At 41.2% G+C, this 14,030-nt stretch overlaps 1 pseudogene; it reads left to right on the top strand.

The window, feature by feature from the left end:
- Positions 1-1,902: 1,902 nt before the first annotated feature.
- LOC101658774 overlaps positions 1,903-14,030 on the top strand; it is a 54,042-nt pseudogene continuing 41,914 nt past the window's right edge.

The following is a 14,030-nucleotide window of genomic DNA, read 5'->3' as shown; positions in this document are numbered from 1 at the left end:
CCAAGACGCTACACACACGTGTGTGTCTCCACAAATATCCCGAGCCTGTCATTCCTTCTCGACCAGTGCTCTAACTTTAGACTTGACAAAGATTGTGTTTAACTAGAGTTGCAGTTTGGCAACCACACAAAAAAGTTTTAGGCCTGATCCTGGTTGATGTCTGCTCTGCGGTTACATACCTCAGGCCATCATGGATCTTTCTGGATCCCGCTTTTTTCTGGAAGCAAAGGGAAAAGGATATATTTCTCTTTATACGAGCTCTCCAGCACAGTCAGAGGCAGCTAACACTTCCTGCATGGCTTGCCATCATCGTGGGCCCAATACCCGTGGGCTCCACAGACTTGAAACCCCTTAAAGCCTGCCCCAATGCTGGTTCTCATGCTCACTCCAAGAGCCAACTCAAAAGCAACGGATTCATAGAGACCTTTTTGGTTTCCAAGACTTTCCATCTTTATGGGAGCAGAGAGCCTCACCTTTCTCCCAGAAAGTGACTTGTAGGTTCAAAACACCAATCTGTGGTTCGCAGCTCAATGGATAGTCCACTATACCACTAGGGCTCCTTCGTAGCAATAGTAGGTAACGTGAATTATCATGATGCACCAGCATGCCCCCTGTTATTAGTGACCTGCGTTCACTAGCATGGAAGTCGTCCTTGAAGTTGCAGAACATAATTGCAATCCAATCTTAGAATTCTATTTTGATGGTCGTTCCTGGTCCTAAGTACTGCATCATTTGGTATCAACAGTCAACATAATTCATCCCAGACACTTCAAATAAGGCTTAATGGTACAATTCTTGCCTTGTATGTAGGCAACCTGGGTTTAATTCCTAACCAGTGCACTTCATGGGCAGTCACCACCCATCTGTCAGTGGAGGCTTGCCTACTTACATGATACTGAATGTTTTAGTAGAGCTTCCAGGGTAAGATACATTAGGGAGAAATGACCTGTCAAACTACTTCTGAAAATCAACCAATGCAAACCCTATGGATCCCAACAATCGAACCTAAATTTGAACCTAAGTATGATACGAACCAGGCCACCCTTCATTCTATGGTGCCTCAGCAACTAACAATGGTTCAAAGGAAGAACCTTTGAAAAGGTTGTCAAGGTTGGAGAACCTCCAGGGGCTGGTGACATGGCCTGAGCAGAAGTTATGGAAAATTACCCTTGGGTCTAGGGAAGGAGACCGGGAACCAATGGTACCAGAGTCCACTGAGAGCTGAGGTTATGGAGAAGTGGCTCTTGCAGCAGCTGTCTTCAAAGAGATGATGGAGAAGGGCAGCTACTAACCTAGAATTGGTGCTGAAGCTGGGAGGGAACACAGTTAGACATACCCAGCTCTCTCCTCCCACCTTCTCATCTCTTGCAAGCATTTCCCACTGACCATAGAGCTGGAAGCCAACCCAGGAGTCCAGAGTCCAAAAATACTTAAGCATCTTGGTACAGGAAGCAGCAGAGCAGGGCCAGGAGTGGGTCTGGGATAAGCATGGATGGAGAAAGCCCAGCACATACAGCTCTGTCTCTGTCTCTCTATCTCTCTCTGTCTCTCTCTCTCTTTCTCTCTCTTTAAGTAAACTAAAACTCAGGAATATTAAGTTACTTGCTTGTGGTCACACAATAAATGGCAAAGCAAAAATTCAAATCTAAATTGGCCTGCAAAGCCCAAACTCTCAATTCCTACATAGGCAATCTAAGGCTGCCTTTTTTAGAGATATGAGACCTGAATGGGAGAGAAGAGGTTACCATTCGGGCTGTGAAACACTCATGAAACTTCCCAAGCCATCAAGGGTGTGCATATCCAGAAAGCCACTGAATATTCGAAAGATTTCACCGTGCAGAAGCCAAGTATGTCCTTTGGCTATTACAGTGGCGGAGTTGATAGGTATGCCCAGGCCAAAAAATGAGGTTGGACCCAGGGCCCAAAAAGAATGGTGTATTTTTGCTGCACATGCTTAAAAATGCAGAGAGTAATGCAGAACTTAAGGGTTCGGATGTGGATTTTCTGGTCTTTGAGCACATCCAGGTGAGCAAAGCCCCCAGGATGCCCCACCAGACTTACGGAGTTCATGCTCGGATCAGTCCATCCCTGAGCGCCCCCTGCCACACTGAAATGACCCTGATTGAAAAGGAACACACTGTTCCTAAAGCAGAAGAGGAGGTGGCACAGAAGGAAACGATCTCCCAGAAGAAACTGAAGAAGCAAGAACTTAGGGTTAGGAAGTAAATTAAGCTTAAAATAAAAGTTCAAGCAGGAAAGATTTAAAAAAGAGAGATTGTGGATAGCAGAGTCATATTAAGTATTTTCACTTCACTCTATAATATCACCGTAAAAATAGCAATACAATCAATCAAACTATGAAGTTAGTGGGAGAAAATAGTTTAACTGCACATAAATCTTCATCTTCCTAACTGAATAATCCCAGTGACAAGGTTGGTAAATTAAAAATAAAGGTATATTCTGTTTTTGAATAATAGATACATTCAGATTTTTCAAATATTATACTTTGCTTTATATATGTCTCCCTAATTTTGTATGGGTCTAAAAAGGTGAATTAATGTCACCACCATTGTCTTTCTGTGTGTCTCCTCTTACACATGGCCTTTATATTTGGTGTGTCTCCTAAAACAACATTCAAAGGAAAAGTTGAGCATTTAGAAAAGTATTTTCATGTGCCATGTTTAAAGGATAGCCCAGCCTTCAGAAAAGGTGGGTTCCCCAAATAAAGAATGTAGCCAAAATTGAAAGAAAAAAAAAACCCTGAACTTTTTGTTTGCCTAGTCATTATTCTCATTGGTGTTAAAGGGACATGTTCCTTGAGATGAGGGTTGTACCTGCAGGTGTTCCTGCATAGCTTCCAATGTCAAAGATAAAGTTGCTCTCTTGAGGAAACATCTGTGCTCCTGTTTTATGCTGTGTTATCTCTGATGAAAAGTTATTTTAGGTCTGATGGTGGTGTAGTTGCACCCTGGGTGCCACCTATCAATTTTGGTTTCTCATTTTGGTGTTTACTGCCTAAAATTCAAAACAGACCCATGTTGTGGATTTTACTCTTTAGTACTCTTAGAGTACTGTTTCTTATTGTATTTAACAGCTTTGTCCTGGTAGCCTTATTCCACTATCCAAACTCTGCATCTTTTGCATTTATTTCAATTTCTATATTCTTGTCTTTTTAAATGACATTGTTTTGAATGTATTCTTTGTATATATTACTGAGTTTTTGTGTTAGTCTGAGTAGAGAAACAAATTCATAAACACTCATATGTGGATGAGAAAGAGCTTTATATAGAAGAGTAATTGAATATGGAGAAAACATCCCAGCCCAGTCCAGATCAAGTCCATAAGTCCAATAATAGCACATATGTCTGATACCGATCTATAAAGTCCTCTTCAGACTCATGAAACACATGCGCACATGCAATGATACTGAATGCAGGAAGATCACAGGCCAGTGGCTGAAAAGTCTTGTGGATCCAGTGGCAGTAGAGGCATCTCAGCACTGGCAGTGGTTTCCATGTGGTTCCTCCAGCTCAGGGTACTAGCATAGTTCTGTATGCCTTGTCAGATGCAATATTTCCCAGGGAGTGAGCCAGAAGAGATAGTCTCTCACCTGCAAGGAGGAATACCAGAGTTCCCAGAATCCTCAGGAGAAGGCCATGCCCACACAGAAGCCTCACTGGCTATGACCTGATTGACAGGCTAAACCCCACCCCTTCACTCGTAAGTCCTCTCATATTAGCAACAGATTATACAACTACCACAGTTTGGTTTTTTATCAAACTTGAAAACAATTTTTGGTAGATTAATTGATACAGTTCACACATACTAGTATGTTACAGAAACATGGCTTTCACTCTGTCATCTAACATCTATTTTCTGATTTTACTGTTTGCTTTGTTTTCTATCTCTGGTTATTGATTGGCCTTGGTATGGTGCTTACCGGTGAGAGGTAGCAACACATATTCCAGGACACTAACAAAAATAATAATTAGATGAACTAGCCCATTAAAAGAAATCAGGAAGCTTTAATGCAAAACTTATTTGATACTGTTTTACTAATAAAGCATGAATGGAATTTGATTTTTAAATATATATCTAGGAATAATATATGTGGAAAAGAGTACATTTGTTTACCAAATAAAAAGTGGTGTTAGGACAACTTGAAGAATCATTTGGGAGAATAACTAAAAATTGGACCCAAATCTTATTCCTTATATTATTTCCAGATATATAAGCTTGTGGGTTTTATTCATAAAGGTCAACAGACAGACCTGGAATTATCTATAGGCTTTTTTTTTTAATGTCTATCTATACCAGATAGGCAGGATAAATGATCCCAAAGAGAAAACATTTAGACTGATGGTACCGGGGGAATATGGGAGAGGGGTAGGTAGGGAAAGGAAAGGGGGAGCCAACAAACCCAGGGACAAGGGAGCAACAGTGATATAAAATCAATGGCAAGGCTGGCATAGACTGCCTGGTGGGGTGTGATCCAGGGCAACGTAGCCAAGAGGAATTCCTGAAAGCCGAATGAAGGTCGAACATTATAGTGGGACAAGAGGAAATTGAAAGGAAATAGAGAAAAGAACTAGGAGGCAAAGGATATTTACAGAGGTGTAAATACAGGCATATACCTATATAAATATATTTACATATAATTATAGTGACATAGATCTATGTTCATATATTTATATGTTAAGTATTAAGGTAGCAGACAGACATCGGACCTCTAATCAAGTAATCCCACAACGCAAGAACAGTTTGTTCTAATAACCCGGCAGTCTGTGATGCTCAGCTTCTGTACACAATCACTGAGGATAAAATGGGTGCATAAGCAAATGTGGTGAAGAAAGCTGATGGTGCCCAGCTCTTGAAAGATATAGCATCTGGGGTCTTAAAGGCTTGAAGATAAACAAGTGACCAACTAACTGGGAAGCAACAAAGCCCGCATGGAAGAAGCACACCAGCCTGTGTGATCATGAGGTGTTGACAGGATCAGGCATCAGAAGACCCAAAACAAACAGTCATATCAATGGGAATGAGGGTGGGGGTGGAGTGGAGACCCAAAGCCCATCTACAGGCAACTCACACCCCCTTACAGAAGGGTCACAAGGAAGGGATGAGCCAGTCAGGATGTATTATAGCACCGATGAAACATACAACTTTCCTCCAGTTCTTTAATGCTTCCTCCCTGCACTATCATGACCCCAGTGCTACTTTACAAACCCAGCTAGACCAGAGCAGGTACACTGGTACAGATGGCACTCTCAGCACACAGAATCCAAGTCAGATCAACCCCTCAGGAACAATAATGGGAGTAGTGATACCCTGAGAGTAGGGGGATGGTGGGGCGGGGGAACCAATTGCAATGATCAACATATAACACACGCCCTCTCCCCAGGGTGACGAACAACAGAAACATGGGTGAATGGAGAGAGCGCATGGTGTAAGATATGAAAATAATAAAAATTTATAATTTATCAAGGGTCCATGAGGGTGGGAGGGTTGAGGAAGAAGGAAAAAATTAGCTGATATCAAGGGCTCAAGTAGAAAGAAAATGTTTTGAAAGGATGGTGGCTACATATGTACAAATGTGCTTGACACAATAGATGTGTGGATTGTTCTAAGAGCTGTAATAACCCCCAATAAAATTATTATTTAAAATAGTTGGTTTTATTTTTAAGAAAAAGAATAAAAATTATGAAGTATAGAAGTGCTCCAGCAACATACAGGAAATTCTATGGTTCAGTTATAATTAGTTTTGTAATTTCCTCTCTAATGTAAAAATAACTTTTACATTTTTTTCAAGTAATTAAGTTTATTTGTAACTCTATGCTATTGTTTTAACCTAGTTGCATTATGTTTAGAGATTTTTATCTATGATAGCAATATTTTAAGCTCCTTTATCCTGTGGCTTGATTTATGGTCAGTTTTCTAAATATCTAATGCAAACTTGAAAATTGTATATTCTTTAATATTGAGTACATATGTACTCAATTTATGCATATGTATAAATATGTTCATATATGGATCAACCTTGTCAATTGTTTCAATAGTCTAATCTTCCATATTTTTGCATATTTACTTTGTTTCTAATATATACCCATTAAGTGATTGCAGATTTGAAATTTCTCATTTTAAATCAATTTGTATTTTACATCTTCCAAGGCCGTGTTGTTAATTATGTACAAATTGATGGCTCTACTTTCTTGGTGAAGTATTCATTTTATCACTATTTCACGTCTTTCTGTATCCCTAGCTTTAAGGCTTATTTTTTCTGGTCTTAATACCAGATTTATTTAAGTTGGTATTTTCATATGTCTGTTTCAATCTTTATATTTTCTTCCTACTTATATAATTTTGTTTAGCTTTATAAAAAGTGGCTAGCTAAATTTTTAAGAACCCCTCTTACTAAAACTGTGGTTCAGCAGGAAATGGTCTGTCTGTATGTGTTGTGAATAGTAATTTTGAACGCACGCAGACCGATCCATTTTGCGTTCTTTGTCAACTGTGCTTGCTTTGCTGTCATCTCTCCTGTCTTCCATTGAACACAGCTATTCTGAATTGCTTCATTTTTCTAATGTTCAGTTAGAAGCTATAACTAATATCTCCATTTTATTGCTAGCCATTTAATTCCCTATTAATTAATTCCCTTTAATTGCATTAATTAATTCATTAATTCCCTTTGATTCTATTATGCCTGCCTACGTGTATGTTTTAGACAAAATAAACAGTTATTCAGTATCTCCAGTCTCCTTCTGACCATATTTGATGCAAAGGAAACCCAAAGGTTGCCTTCACGGTCGCTTTAGTTCTGTCCTTTAAAAAGAAAGGTCGCTGTACTGGGTAGGTGCAGGCAGCTCAATTCCTTCCTACAGCGAGCCTACAATAACAGTAGTTAATTCCAGCTATCAGCATTGTTCAATCCGTTTTTGTGACGATTATTCTGCATCCATGACTGAAGTTTAGGTCCACATTTCTCCCTTTCTCTCGTCTTTCTCTTAATCTTTAACTTTTTTGAGTGGAAATGTACAGAGGAGCTTGGTTTTCCATTCAGGACCTCACACTCCCCTTGATTCCTGACATTGACGGCAGCACTCACCATGGAGCGGCGCTCCTGCCACCACGTCCTTCCTCTGTTGACCAGGTGTACTAGTCCTTTCCTATCCCTTCCTGCATGCTGAATGGTATCCCTTTATCCCATGCTGCCCTTTGCATTTCACAGGGTTGATGGTTCCAAGGAGTGGCACATTCCTGCTGTTGGTGTTCACCTCATAGGCCTTGCTATTGTTGACTGAAAAGTGAGCCAGGAAGTGAATTTATTTCCAGGCTTCAAAAGTGACCAAAGAGCCATTGTCTCCAATTCTGCCAGTCTCCATCAGACCAGAAAGCCTAGTCTTTTTTTATTGACTTTTGTTCCACATTTTTCTAAATTCATTTCTCATCACATACCACTTTTATTCGCTTTTTGATAAATCGTTGGCAGAACAAGCTCTTCAGATTATATGAGTTTTATGTTGCCCACCCTAAGCTGAGAGCTCCTTACGGTCGTCCAGGATCCAGGGGGGCATCTGGCCTCCTGTTCTCTGCACAACCACAGGGCCCCATGGGAAGCCAGGAGACCAGCAGCATGGCACCTTCACCTGACTCTGCTTCGTGTTTGTACTGATTTGATCCAGGGAGATGCTCCTCCTAGTAATATGTGCAGTTTGTCTCTTTCCCTTCCCGCATATTATCTTTTATTGAAGTGCATTCGGTGTCCACGAGGTATTGTCAGCTTAAATTTGCTGTGTTACCTTACATGGTGTCACCGATCCCAATTTCAAACTCTTGGTTTACCAAATGTTTTATTTACCAAAACATTTATATATTCTGAAGTGTTTACCTCCTTGTTAGATTATAAATTTTAACAAAAGGTGAGAAAAACACAGCTTTTTCTTTTCTTCCATCATGATAAGAAATGTGTTCCCCAGTGAAAATTGTGTTCAGTAACTACAGAATCTATTATGTAAATTAGTCACCTTTTTCATTATAAAATTCTAGTTTAGCCATGGCTTATGGGGGTTTAGACTATGTTCTATTCATTATGATTAAGATTAGAGGATTCTCAGATTGACATTTGATTTGCATTGTAATAAATGAATAGGCATTTGATGGATTAATAAATCATGAGAGATTCAAAAGTAAAAATAAAAGCAGGTATCATAAACTGGCCTGCAGATATAATTTGTCTTGCAAAGTGATTCAGTGATGGCAATCGACATTTTAAAAGCAAAAGAACTTTACAAAATCAGAGTTTCTCAGGTCTGGCAAAAGGTGACACCGGCAGCTTGGTGACACTGCACCCACTATCCCACTGGGGTGCAGGGGAAGAGTCTGCCCGAGCCTGTCCTCGTTGGGTAGGTGTGACCCCTTCAGCAGGACTGTAGACACTTTGAAGGTGCCCAGTTCATTTTAAAGTCCTTGAAGCAGGATGTGGATGTAACCTGATCTTTGTTTGCATGAAACCACACTGGTGGGGACGTGCGGGCAAGTGGACAGGGAGGATAGGGAGTAACTTGAAGCCGAGAAAGCCCTTAGGAAATCAGTGCTCTGCTGGAGGAGCATGGCAGCAACGTGCAGTGACTGGAGACTGAACGGACCCTAGAAACCAAACCAAAGAACAACGAAACAGCCACGGCCCTTGAGCAGATTCCAAGTCAGAGAGACCCTCTACAGGGTCTTCCAAGACCAAATATGTCAGTTGGTAAGCGTCAGACTGCTAACCACAAAGTTGGTGTTCAAAAACACCGTCTGCTCCGAGGGAAAAGGATGGGCCTATCTACTCCCCATAAATATGGATAGCCCCAGAAACCCTATGTAGGGTCACGAGGAGTCAAAAGGGAGGGTTTAGGGCCAGAAAATATTTAGAAACAGAATAAAGAAGCCATTGGAAATGAGTTGTAAAAAAAAAAAGGATCAAAGATGATTAAAACGCTTCCAGCTGTGAGGAATGTCAGGGATTTAATTGTGTCTCTCGGAAATATGTGTTAACTTGGAGAAGTCACGATGCCCAGTACTGTGTAGTCATCCGCCATTTTACAATCTGATGTAATTATCTTCCGTTTTGTGATCTGTATTGTGAATCCTAATCTCTATCTGCAGGATTTGGAGGGGACTGTGCCTTGGGCCGCAGCCTTTGATGAAGCTACGCCCTCAGTTTCACCCTTACTTAAGGCACAGCCTGGAGCATTCCTCTTGTCTGAGTCCTGCCTTTTACCTCACCAAAGATAGAAGGAGGACAAGAGTGAGTTGAGAGAGTAAGGACCCGACGCTCACCAAGAAAGAAGTGCTGGGAGTGGAGTGCGTTCTTTGGACCCACGTGCATCTGCTGGGAACCTCCTAGACTCAGGGAAAGATTGATGCCAAGACATATGGATATCTGCAAGGAAAGGTAGCCCACACATATGGAAAGTAAACAAGTACCTTCCCCCGAATCTATGCAGACAAAGGCTTCCCCTAGAGCTGGTGCCCTAATGTCACACTTCTAGCCTCTTGAACTGTGGCAGAAAAATTTCTGTTTGCTAAAGCCACCCTTGGTGGGCTTTCTGTGCTCACAGGACTTAATTAGTAAGACAAGGACAATACACTGCCACCGCCAAGGAGCTCAGAAACAAGTGAAAGCTTTAGCACAAAAATAATTGTGTTTTACTTGTGACCCTTTGGATCAGAGGCTGCATCTGAGTTATCTTTGTGTCCCTGGCTTCTAACACTTCCCCCGAAAGGGGCTCAATAAGTAAATGTTAAATTGAACTCAATTAAGCTTATTGATTTTTCTTGTTTGTGGGAAGGTCATCCAGGTGGAAACGTCCAGGAGTGAATTTGTCCTTTCCGAGCTCAAGAGAAAGGTCAAAGCTGAAGGTCTGTTCAGGTGTTCTTGGTAAGTTGCCTTTTTTAGTGGCTGTTTGCACAATTTGCATTTTCTTGAGGCACATTTATTGGAGCCTAGACTTTAATTAATAAATGTGATGTCTTGCTTTTATGATGAATGCCACATGTATTTAATATAGTGGTATAATTAATGTCATTATACTACTGAATACCTTTTGCTGTTGTTAGTTACTGTTCTGGATTAAATGGGGTCCCCCCCACACAAAAAAATATGTGTGGTAAATCCTACCCCGCAATAGTTGCAAATGTAATTCTATCTGCTACATCATTGTAGAGTGTTTCGTAAGCCAGTCACTCTGGAGATACAAAAGTAGAGCAGGCATAGAGGTGTAAAACACAGATGGGGGACGTTGATGAGATTTCCAAGGACTAAGAAACAGAGTCAAGGACTCTCCCCCAGTCAATAGAGAAAGAAAGCCTCCCGCTCCAGCCAGTGCCCTGGATTCACATTGTGGAGGGTCTTTGTGTGCTTTCACTAGGTTCACAGGAGAAAAAAAAAGGAGTACGGTCTCTGTTGTCGGATGTGTCATCCACACCCTCGCCTGTGTTTCTCTAATATTTTTCATTTAGAAAACATGTAAGTAGATAAAAAGAGGAATAAAATGCACAAAAATAAAGTGCGTAGCTTTCTTCACAGTTCCCTGTGGTCTATTCACGGTTCCCTGTGGGCCTCGATAATTCATCACTTAAAAGACTTCCAGGGACCCTCACCTCATAACTCAGCCAGCAGAGGTGTTACCTTGGTGACCACTTGAGAGAGCGCTCTTATCACCATCAATCAAGCACAAGAAGTGCTTATGATGACATAGAGGAGGAGCAAGCATGCGTACTAGCTACTGATTCTTTGCGTGCGTGTGTGTGTGTGTGTGTGTGTGTGTGTGTGTGTGTAGTGTTGTTTTCTTTCTTTTGTTCTTAATTGACAAAAGGGCTCCAATGCCATCCTCACGGCCATCGAGTGGATGTCAACTCATAGTGATCCCCTAGGACAGGGCAGAACTGTCCTTGTGCATCTATGAGATGGGGACTGTTTAGGGAAGTAGAAAGCTCTGTCTTTCTGAGGGGCACACTGGTGTTTTCAAACTGCCGTCACACTGCTGCTCGTTCAGAAGGGAGTCCCACGTGTACCCTGGATGCCATCAGGCCTCTCAGCAGCCATCAACTCAGCAAGCACTCTACAGCTAGTCACCCACCGGCTTCATTGCTTCCTCACGACAACTGGAATCTTTTGCTTCATACCTCAGTTCTCATATTATTTCATTCATAAATATTTCAGGATCCATCTCAAAACAAATTTTTAAGAACACTTCCAAAAAGCAAACAGACCATAAAGTATTATTATCCTCATTCCTCAAAAAGAAAGGAATAATAATCCTCTTATGTCTTCAAATATCTATACCACGATAATTTTCTCAATCTAGTATTTGTTTGTTTGTTTGTGGTTGGGCTGCTATGAATATGGTTCCAAGCGCTATCCATGATTACTTCTGATTGACAGGTTCCTGACCTCTGTTGCTAGCTCTTCCCGCCCTTGTGTTTCTTCTGGCGACCCATGTGCTAATAAAGCTAGGTCATTTATTCCTGCCGAGCTCATCGTGTTCCAAGATTTTGCTGACTGTATCTCAATCATGTTATTTAACATGTTCTTGCAAATTGGGAGCTAGCTCTAGAAGTGTGATTTAATTCAGGTTCAAATTTTGGATAGAATGGCTTAGAGAGGTATATAATATTCTGTTGTTGCCCTGGTTCTGGCATTATCACAAGTGATCAGTGTTTCTATCCATTATTTCGTTAAGGGCTTATAATATTTTATTGTAATATTTTATTCATTACTTCTTTCTGTAATAGCTGACACAGTTCTATAGTCAGAAATCATTCCTCATCAACTCTATACTTTCACTAAAGACAGCTCATGCAGAAAGACAAGTCAAATGCTGAGTTCTCTCCGAAGATTTATTCACTTTCAGAAGAAGGCATGGCTTCCCTAGTGTTTTTCAAAGTAAAAATGTGAGTTTTTAAAATATCATTTTGTAGAAATGGATTCTAACATGTGATTGATTTTTATTTACTCTGCATCCTGAGTGCCAATCAAATGCCTCACATACAGACTAATTTCCAATATGTATGTGTAAAATAAATTGATGTATAAATTCAATATAGTAAATACAGAAACTGAGTTCCTATAAATACAGCCCAAACGACCTTTGGAATAAGATTTTTAAACTGCCAATTAGATCTAGAAGCACTATTTCAAACAAGTTCATATAACTGAACCTTCTTTCAATGAAAAAATAAATGCACTTGGGGAAATTCCATTTGCATTTGTGGGTCAGGCCAATCCTATGCAACCACAATATATGAACAGTACCCCACAGATCCTCAGGCAGGGCACTGCATCTGAGGACTCATGAAATGAAATGGATGAAAGACAAGGGTCATCTGGAAAAAAAAAAAAAAAGAAGGATGCCCTAACCAGGTGGAGAGAATGAAAGTAAAGGGGAGAACTGAGAATGATTCTAGACATGGACAAAACCGTGGTGACAAGGAACCACTATAGAGAAATAAAAGTCATGTTGGCTGGTCAGGAGTGGAGAATAGATTAATAGGATCAGAGGGATCTAAATGTAAATGGGAGGGGGGAGCTGGATAATGCTTATGGAATTCTTAAGTGTGGCTTTTACATTTGAAAATTGCAGTTGGAAGTGTGATTATTTAGAAATCTCTGTGTCATGGACCATCATTACTCTGACTCATCAAATCACCGTAAAAGCTCTGTCCCGGGCACAGAGATGATCGGTAGTGCCTTTATTGTCATAAACATGTTTTGGTTTTTCCTCTCGCGCATTGCCCACGCCACGCACGAGCCTCACTTGCTCCTCAGGCCTGAGCACAATCAAGGTGGTTGATGGGAAAGATCAGAACAGCCGGCTAATGGAGGGCCATTAGTACAGAGACCCTTGCTGGGGAAGGCTTGATGTACACACAAGTGTTCTTTAACAAGTTGCTAGAACTCAACGATGAGCAGTTGAGTGGGAGGCAAATGAAAGAGAGGTGGCCTGCGGGGGAGGGGGAGGCGCGGGGAGGCGGGCGGTGGTGAAGGAACTTTAAAGCAAAATCATGTGAAGCCCAAGAGACTAGGGGTTCCTACTTGTCACAGGAGTTGAGAAAGTGTATTATATTGATGAGATCCTTTGTCTTCATTCCGAAGTGCAGCTATAATAGAAGTGCCACATGTTAAGAGGCTGAAAGAAATTTCTTCTCCTCCAACTTCAGAGGCTAGAAGCCTGAGCTCAGGGCAAAAATAAACACAAAGTGAGCTATTACTATTCGGTTTCAGAGGTCCAATGTCATAACTCTGTATGAAAAGAATGTCTAGCTCTAGGGGACTCTCTTTGTCTGCTTTGGGAAAGAATCCTTGTCTGTGTTTTGTTCTATCCTTCTCAGAAGCATCTATATCTTGTCCCCACCTATGCGTGTGATCTCTGGCTCTAATCCACTTTCCTTTGTATTTCAGAAGTGAGTAGGCTTAAGACATAACGTATAAAAACATGGCCTCGTTAACAAAGAAAATCCTGTTCCCAAATGGGATTACATCTACAATCACAGTAGTTAGAATTCCAACAAATCTTTGGAGAGGATAAAATTCAACCCATCAGGGAATGCCTTCCTTAACATTTAGGCAGCATCCAACCATATATGTCTGTGATTCCCGTAAGAGTTCCAAAATCTAGGTCAGAGAATGGACAGAGCAGACAGACATTTCTAAGTAGACTAGCAGCTTTCCAGGTCCCTCAAATGCCTCAAATGCCCTGAGGTGACAAGCTGAGAGGGATCCTGAGGCCCACCCATGGCTGCCTGTCCCACCTCAGACGAATATCTTGCAGCCACCAATGGAGTGGTTGCAAAGAGTGCCCCATGAAACCCATTGCACCACTGGCCCAGGTTCCCTGTATGCAGGAAGACCTGAGCCCAAGGCTGTAGCAACTCCAGTGGTGGCAACCACCAAATGAACTGGGCTACAGTGGTGGCTGGAGGAGGAATAAGAAAGACACAGCCTATAAATAAAGTACTCCCTCAATGCAAGAATACTTTCTTTTATTAAA

This window comes from Echinops telfairi, unplaced genomic scaffold (genome assembly GCF_000313985.2).
Source record: "Echinops telfairi isolate 266 unplaced genomic scaffold, ASM31398v2 ScPeMD7_3533;HRSCAF=4204_0, whole genome shotgun sequence".
Lineage (NCBI taxonomy): Eukaryota > Metazoa > Chordata > Mammalia > Afrosoricida > Tenrecidae > Echinops > Echinops telfairi.
This window is presented reverse-complemented; position numbering and strand designations above follow the sequence as displayed.